The sequence below is a fragment of the Cryptomeria japonica genome, chromosome 4, assembly GCF_030272615.1.
Source record: "Cryptomeria japonica chromosome 4, Sugi_1.0, whole genome shotgun sequence".
NCBI classification, from domain to species: Eukaryota; Viridiplantae; Streptophyta; class Pinopsida; order Cupressales; family Cupressaceae; genus Cryptomeria; species Cryptomeria japonica.
In genome coordinates, this window is record NC_081408.1 from 70147061 (window position 1) to 70156511 (window position 9451).

Genomic DNA, 9451 nt, shown 5'->3' on the forward strand with positions numbered 1-9451 from the left:
AAAAGATAATGCAAACTATGATCTTTCTGAAGCCTTGAGAACCCAGTTGATATTGATTCTAGAATCCATTAAGAAAGATAAGAGACATAAATTCAAGTTTGGGCAACTGATCATTGGTTTGTTTTTCTATTTTTAGAACTCCTTTCCCTACATTAGTGATATTCAATGGACAAAAGGTACACCCACAATTTTGTAGATAAAGAACAACATCAAAATGATTAGAAATAAATTTCATAAGGTCATGTGGGGATACTTCATATATTTTCAGAAAAGGAAGCATGCTAGAGAAAGGATACCGGAACAGGTTGTCAAAAGGTATGAAGACACTATTTGTTTCATGGTGGACACTGACACATGTTGGATGGAGGCAACAGAGCCTAGAACATCTTGGGTGATGTCGATGGGTTATGAAGTGGAAGATAATCTTCTAATTTCTTATGCTGATAATCTTTGTGCACAACCGATAGATCCCAATGCAACAAGGTTTGGGACATATAAGGAGAAATATATAGAAGTGCACTCTGAGTTGGCAAAATCAGTGATTACCAAGAAAGTTAGAAAGGAAGTTGAACAATTTGTTGTTCAACAAGGATTTACAAAAGAGGCAATTGCTGAGGCTAGAGAAAAATTTGAAGCAAAGAAGGCTATTGAATCCTCTAGTGCCCCAACCAGTACTAGTACCAGTAGACAGACAAGAAGCATAGTTTCTAAGAAAAAACCTTCTAAGATTCAATTTAAAAGAAAGGGGAAATAATTCAAGCCCCCTAAACCTAAAGCGCCAGTAGCCACTAGTAAGAGGAAGAAGGAGAAAGCAATGAGAGCTATAGATGAAGAAGAAACAGAGTCTGAAGGTGAGAAGAAAGAACTTAGAGCTAGTGGAAAGAAGTCTAAGGTTGTGGAGATTCTACTGTGAAATCAGTTAAGAAACTAGTAACAAAACTTACTCTCTTCAAAAATGTTTTGTATCACATTAAGGAATATGGTATTATGGTTGATGTAAAGATAATTTATGATAATTTTGGTGAAGATGAATTTTTTTTTTTTGAAGATACATTAGTTTTGTCTATGAATAAATATAGCAAAGCCTTGATTGAGTTGCAAGGGAAAATAGAAAATTCTCTGTACAATAAATTAGATGCAAGATGGTAGGCAACCATAAAACAAGATGAAAATTATTGAATTTGTTCTTGTATGTTTACAACCAGAAGCCTCTAAGGAGGAATTGGAAAACATTCTTTTTAATTCAAAGTCTTTATTTAGAATAAAGAAAAGGCTTAGAAGACTACTTGTTGGAGAAACCCAATCAGTTCAAATAGAGACTGAGGAGACTTTGAAGAATTTTTTAGGATTAGTTGTTGATGAAGAAGAAGAGGAACCAGAGAAACTTAAAGAAAAAGATTTCCCTGATGATGTGAAACTTGATGATATTATACAGGATGAGATTATTTTTTATACAAGCAATAAGGAAGATCCTATCATTATCAATGATGATGAGACTATATTACCAAATGACATCTCCACCGGTAAGGATAAAGACAAGAAGAGAAAGATATTGAAATAAATGCTCAAGTTGATGATGTAACTGAGCCACCGAAGAAAGATGTAGAAATGACAGAGCAATCGGTGAATAAACAAATAGAAAATGTGCAAATTACTGAGTCATTAGAAGTACAAGAACCACCAGTGAAGGAAAAGGAAAAGGACAAGGAAAAAGAAGAGGAGAAAGCTGAAGAGAAAGATGAAGAGAAAGCATAAGAGAATGCTAAGAAGGATACTCAGACACACAAGGATGCAGGGAAGAAAAAAGAGGAAGAGAAACTAGAAAAGAAAGTGACCCCTCAGTCACTTACCTCTAAGAAAATTGATGATGATGAAGAGGATGACATACTTAGTATCCAAGGTCCTATAAACATGGACATGCTAAGTCGAATTGAGTGAATGGATATTTCATCTTCTATGCAATCTAGGGAACAAAAGAAGATAATGAAAGCTCAAAGGAAATAAGCTCAAACTATTCAGTGTGTAGTTGATATTTTATCTAGTATACTACTAGAGACTAATATAGATAGTCTTCCCACTCCTATTGACAAACTAGATCAACTTGTAAATTTAGCCCATGAACAAATGAAGAGTTTGGTGGAAGCTACAATTAAGAATGCTGAGAAATAATATGAAAAGAGAAGGATTGCGATTTTGATCAAGGAAATTGACAGAGACAAGGTAGGTCTTACTGATAGTATGGAACAAATAAAATTGCACTAAAGACCGGAGGTAAAATACTATCTAAAATTTGTAATTTTTCATTATTTCTTGATGATATAGAGAAGAAGGTCAAGGTAGAACAACTGACAATAAAGGTTATGAGTGAATCATTTGATCCTTTAAATGATTCAGCTATACTTTTTGGTCATTCTATTGTAAGTGTAGAACATCAGTTGAAGACATTCGAGGCATAAAAAGGTAAATAGGACTGCTACTCTACTAGAGTTACAAACACATATATTTCCCAAGTTGCAAATTTTGCAGAGAGGATACAAGGAAACATAGGCAATTTTGCTAACACTGGAGATGAGCACTCTAGATGCCATGGAAGATCTTGCACACCAGATCCAAACATACATTGAGATCACATCCACTCTTTTGGCAACATGGGGTAATGACTTGTAGGCTTTGAAGACTAATTTTGATGGCATCTTTTCAAAATGTATTATGTAAACTATTGAACTCTTATACATTTTGCACTAATAATACAAATTTTGGTCTATTGTATTCATTTTTGGTTCACTTATATTTGGTTACCTTTTCCATTGTTGTCAAAGGGGGAGTAGGAGTTGAAAATTTTGTAAAGGTTGGTAGTATTCAGGTTTGTCAATTTTTGTAATAGCATGTAATGGCTAAGGGGGAGTTTTGAGTCATAATTTTTGTAATGTGACACTTAGACAAAAAATTTCCTAAGTGTTGCCATCAATGCCAAAGAGGGAGATTGTTAGATTGATGATGATGATATGATGTAATAGGTTGATTGATGACTTGTTTTGTGTTATCATTGATGACAACCATGTTTTGTCAGTCATGTAAGTTATTTATTCCAACCGGTAAAGCTTAACCAGTAGTATAGTCAGTTGAATAGTGAACCGGTAATTAGGACAATCACCTGGTAAATACTGAAAGAGTTATGCTCAAGCAACTGATACAGAAGATTGGTAAAGAGTCAAGTGTTGTTGTTTGAAACACATGTTTATGACACTGATATGAGTCTATGACCGAAACCACATCAACAAATTTGAAGTTTGGAGCGAGTTATGATATACTGAGTAGTCAATCAAGAAGAACAGTTAACCGGTATATATAATTTTATATTTTTGTGATGTGTTATATTTTGCTAACATAAGAAAAGTGTGATGATCAAGATTGACTAGATTCATTAAACCTAGGAAATTGTTCCAAAGGTTTTAATCAACAAAGAAGAGATATTTATAAAAAGGAATATATTATGATGAGAGATTAGATATGAGATCATTTGATTGTATGGTGAAAGGTGATGCTCTGTATTGATGTTCAGTCGATGTTAGAAGCAGAACTGAAGCATATCTAATCAGGAACATAGGTGCTATTTGCAGATCCATTAAACTTGTTGTTCCCTAACAGTTGTACCAAGATAAAATTCTCTCACAAGGTCACTCTTAACAGGGTGTGGTACGATCCTCACAGGTCCGAAGGTTAAATCCCTTAACAGGGTCACACATTAGCTTATGTTGTGTAAATCCCATAGCTAGGTATCTCCTAATAGGGATAGTCCTAATAGGCCTCATTGTAATAGCTATTAATTAGGCTAAGACACTCTTAACTGGGTGTGCTCCTAACATAATAGTTGTAAGACCTTAACTGGTGAGATCCCTATTCTATAGATAGTTGATCTTGTGGGTACCGATTCCCACCGTGGTTTTTCCCACATGAAAACATTATGTTATGTTGTGCATATCTTATTTGGTGTTATCTTATTTGGTTATCTTTCTTGCATGACTATTGATTTTAAAGTTGTTAAGAGGTGTAATCAGATTTATATAGTTTTTGCTTGCACCGATTCACCCCCCCTCTCAGTGCCTTATAATTTTATTGTTCTCTTCATCAAACAGGGCATCAATGATATTATTAACATCTCCATCGAGAACCCGATACCTGATAAAATAGATAAGCTCCTTAAAATGACTCAGTAATTGACTGAAGACATTAATGTCATGAAAGCCAAACATGAAGCCTAAATTGCTAATTTGGCCAAAGGAATGGAAGAGTTATAGGGAAGTCTTAAATGTGAAAGAAAAAATATAGATACTAATCGATAGGGATTAGAGGTGCAGGTTTTTACTGGCCCATCTACGAGGACCAGGAGTAGGAGTCAAGAGAAAAGTACCACTAGGAGTATCATCGAGGGGCTAGAAGATATCAACAAAAATATTATTGAGAAAATATTGTGATCTTATCAATGCTCTTGATTATTTTTTGGTAGGTTTTCCCAGGGCTTTAGTGCTATTTTTTGTTGTGCTCTATGGGGTGTTTCCCCCATTTCTATCTCTATTTTGTTGTCGGTTCTAGACTGTTTAGCTATCATTTTTCTGATTTAGGTCCCTATAAAATATGTTTTATCTTAATAAAAAACATGAAACCTATATCTCGTGGCTTTTAAAACAAATCTGGATCAGTAGTATACTTTTTTACATTTAGTTAAAATTTTATGTATTATTGTTTTTCTTAATTCCATTGAATATAAATAGATTTATTTTTATATCTAGTTAAAAATTTATATATTATTTTTTATTTTTAGTCTCATTGTATTACAATAACTTTAAAGACATAATTATACAATGAAAAAATTATAGAAGAAATAATCTTTGACTAATATCTTTTTTTTTAAGAACGATAATTAGTTTGTGTTTTTATGAAGTAAACTATAATACTATAAAAAGGTACATATAAAAATTTAATTTAAGAATTGTAATAAAAAAAATTGGCTACTATATTTATCATGGTTTTATAATCTTGTTGAGAGTGACTAATGGAAAATACGAAGCTACTTCCACATATTAATAGACACATTTTTTTAAGTTAATAAATTGTTTAGGGACCACACTGTTTTATTAAAATATACAGATTTTAAATTATAATCAATTTGTCACTTATGTATCAAAGAAACATATAAAATGGAAGGATCCAAAAAAGAAACTACAATATAGAGAAATAATAAATTAGATTTGCAAAGAGATTAAGAACAACTATAGATAGACAACCAAATACTTAAAATCAGAATGAACTAATTTCTTTTAGTATTCCAAGAGAAGAGAGCATCCATAGTCCATTGAGATCCATCATCAATAGCTTCCATAGGAGCCATATTTTTGGTTGGATGATCTTTCTTTCTCTAAGTTTCAGGGAATTTTTGTTGACCTATCAAATCATAAGCTAAACCTCTTGGGTCCACTAGAGTCATTGAGTCCCTTGCCCATGTTATTTCATGTAGAGGCGAGCTTGAAGATAGTGAAAAGGATTCACTGGGAAAGGAAAGTACATGGAGTATTCTTAGTAGGCATCCAAAGAAGATGAGTAATAGAACTTGTAACTTCTATGGATTTTGGCAGTTTGAACAACAAAAGTAGAAAATCAAAGGAAACAAAGGAGAAGTTAAATTCATTAGAAGATTTGGAGAATGGATCTCAACCATCCCTCAAAAATTTTATAATGTTTGGAGGTGAGCAACTTCCTTCTGTAAAGTGTTTATGAAGATAGTGAGTTTGAATCATCGAGGCTTTAATGCCCTCAAAAAATGTTGCTTGTTTGAACTAATTGATTAAACTAGAAGACTCTAATATTATCTTCATTCTAGAAAGTAAGGATGACCTCGATAGGTTTAAGGATATCTCAAAATGAGTGTAAAAGAATTGTGATATAGTGATGGTTATAGTGGAAGGAGCTATTGGGGTTCTTGCTATCTTATGGAATAAGGTGTGATGGGAAGGATTGATAGTGGAGGCTTCCTCTTCTTTTCCATTAGTGAACTTAAAAAATCTTAAGGATGACCTTATTTTTTACCACAAATATTTCCAACCCTTAAAAGAGGATATGCTTATGACCTGGAATCATATTCTTAGTCTCAAAAATATTTTTAGAGATAGGGAGTGGATTATGGGTTGGGACATCAATGTAGTTGTTTGTGATAATTATAAGAGAGGTGACAAAGATATTTCTAGATTTTGGCTTGAAAAATTTCAAACTTTTATGTGAGGATTTGGTGCTAGTTGGCATCCAACCTAACGTTGGATGGTTCACTTGGAGTAAAAAGTGACTTCATGAGGATAATATTTTGAGGAGGTTAGATAAATTATTGGTTAATTTTGAGGGGTTGTTAGTTTTAGAGGTCTTCCTTTCTTCTATAATCCAATTTGGTAGCTTTGATCATTAGCCAATTTCTTTGTACGTCATTTGTCACATAGAACTCAAGGTATCTCTTTCAAAATGGAGTCATTCTAGATTGAGAACCCAAATTTTGAATAAGATCTTAGTAGGTGGTGGAGTAAGGATTGTATTGAGCTCCAATGTAGACTTGAAAGATGGCATATTGCTAATCAAGGCATTGAACATAATAGAATTTGAGGACTCAAAGGTAGTGGTGGTATCATGACAAAGGAGGATTACTGCACTTATTTTGGCTACGTCGAGATTGTTTTTTGATAGGTGCTTATGGGTGAAGTATGGTATGTCTAAGGCTAATGTATTCTTATGGACTACTTGGAGGAACAAGCTCTCACTTGAGATCACTTGTAAGAGATATGTAGGGTTGGCTTCTTTAGATGTGCCGTTTGTTTGAGATAATCTAAGTGGAATGATCATTTTTTCTTGTATTGTTATTTCTCTCTATATATGTGGTCATTCTTCATACACTATTGGAGGCTAAGTTGGGTTGTGCTAAAGATTGTTCCCCATATTTTGGATAGTTGGTGGCTAAAAATCAAATAGTTCAGGTTTACAATTTATATGATTTTTTTTTCTCTTATTTTGAGGAATATTTCGTTTAAACAAAATAGAAGTCTTCTAGGATAAGGAGAAAAGTGTGGAAAGAGTGTGGGACCTATTTGAGAATTTTATTATGGAGATGGGGGAGGCTCTTAGTAAAAAAAAAAGGAGTGTAACTAAGGAAGAATCTCATTGGGCCAATGCCTAGCCATGGTTTAGATGGTTGAGGGATAGCTTCCTTGTTGGTAGATTGGAGAAGAAAAAATGAGCTAGGTCCCTCTAGAGGTTGGGTGGATTAAATTAAATTTTAATGGGCTATGAAACGTAACCCCAAGGAAGCTAATAGGTGGGAGTTTTTCATGATGGGAAAGGTAAGTTGGCTGCTTTGTTTTCCTATGATAGTGATGTGGATACTAAGAACAAGGATAAAGCCTATTCTCTATCCATAGGGTTGGATTTGGCCAAATCCTAGAGGTGGCAAAGGATTTGGGTTGAAGGTGATTCTAGGCTAGCGATTGAGGCTATGATGGGGAAGTAGTTGAAGAGAAAAAATTTGGGTGCAGTCTTGGTAGCTTCTATTGTGATTATGAACCACTTCAAAGCTATTCATTTATTGCATGTCTTGAGGTAAAGTAATCAAGTGGTTGATTGGGATTGAAACAAAGGTGTGGGTCTAGCATCCATGTTTGGTGAGAATGAGAGAATTTGGTGTGAGGATTATCTATATGAAATCATTAAAATTATGAAGAACAATATTATGTCCCATGCTCTTGATGTTATACCTTTGGGTTCTTAGCTTATCATTTTCATTTTTGTTAGTTATTTTTCTTGTTTTCGCATTGGATGATGTTGGTCGTCTTGTTTCATTGTTATCTAGACTGATTCTTATATTTGGCCGTTAGGTAGGTTGTTTATTTTTTGGTTCTTGGAGCCTTAAACTATGTTTTTATAGCACAAAAAAAAATCATTTTATTTAGATATCAAATATGTTTTAGTAGAAGAAAATAAAAGAGGTAAAAGTGGGGTCAAGGAATGGATTCATTTTTTAATTTTCATTATTTTTAAGGGTCTTAATTTAACAAGGGTTGGGAACATCATATTGATGTCCTAGATCACGTGTTGACCTTGTAGAGTTTTTGTAGGAGAAAAATGTATCATAAAATGCCTCACATGTCTTCAGGATACCACTCCAAACTTTTAAAATTAGGGATGGTGAGGGGATGTTTTGATCCCATGAACCCATCCCCTAAATGTCCTTAAATAGTAAAATGTGAGAATAATGTTAGACATGCATCCTTGAGTTACATTGGTATTTCCCATGTCTTAATTTTTTATTTAAAAAATATTTTTAAATAAGTTGAGATTTTATTAAGTCTTGAGTTTGAATCAAAATCTAGGCTTGTTGAGATTTTGTCTAGTCTAAATAAAAAATTAAACTTGTTGAATTTAATACTTTAACTATGGAAATGAAATTTTGAGTAGGACAATTCATAGAAAGGCTTTATTTTTTGGCCATAATTTTAGTATGTAAACTCAGCTGAATTTCTTGTTTTAGTGTTTATTTTTGTTGAGTAAGTGTATGGTGTGTTGAAGCATTAGTACAATCTCTATGGTAAGTGGTGCTTCTGATTTGTGTTTCTTTCAACCCTACTCCATTGAGAATTACCTTTGCAAGTGTTCATTACAAATTCCATTTGAACTAGAATATAGTCTTATTCTTTAATTTCACTGATGTAAATGTTGAATAATAATCGTAGTATTCACACAATGCTCAACTATTACTTCACTTTCATTAGAACCATGAGTTCTTCTTGTAATGTATGTAAAATGAGGGTTTAAAAAATTAGGATAGTAAAACTACCAATTTCAAAAGATCAACCTTACCTTTAAAAACAGATGTAAACCCAATAGATCTAGCTACAATTTAATTAGCGATAAATGGTTGAGAGATTGATTAGATTTACTTTTTTGTGTTGGAATCATGAGAAAGTATGGTTATCATTGATGTCAAACCTGGTTATCTAGATGGATGTTGGTCTATATATGCTCTTTGTTGTTGCAGTTGTGTTTTGTGTTGTAGATTGTATTTAGTAATTTTGGTTGGTTGTGGCATTTTGTTTTGGATAGTTGTCTCTATTTTTTGGCAAGAAATGTGTCTATCAAAATGGTTTGGGAATCCTTTGGTAGCCCTCTAGATATGTTGTGGTTTGTGTTGAAATTTAGTGGATGCAATTTAATGGCATGTTTAGTATTCGTAGTGTGTTTCTTAGGTGATTTATTTGTTCCACATGAGAGAAATTTGTTGATTTATATTTTGGATATTCAGTTAAGGTGTGTTTCACTTTGTCTAATTAGGTTATCTTAATTGGATCATATTATTTTGATCTAAATATGAGTTGGAAGTTGTATTGAGATGTTGTTATTGGTCTCACTATTATGTGTGGAT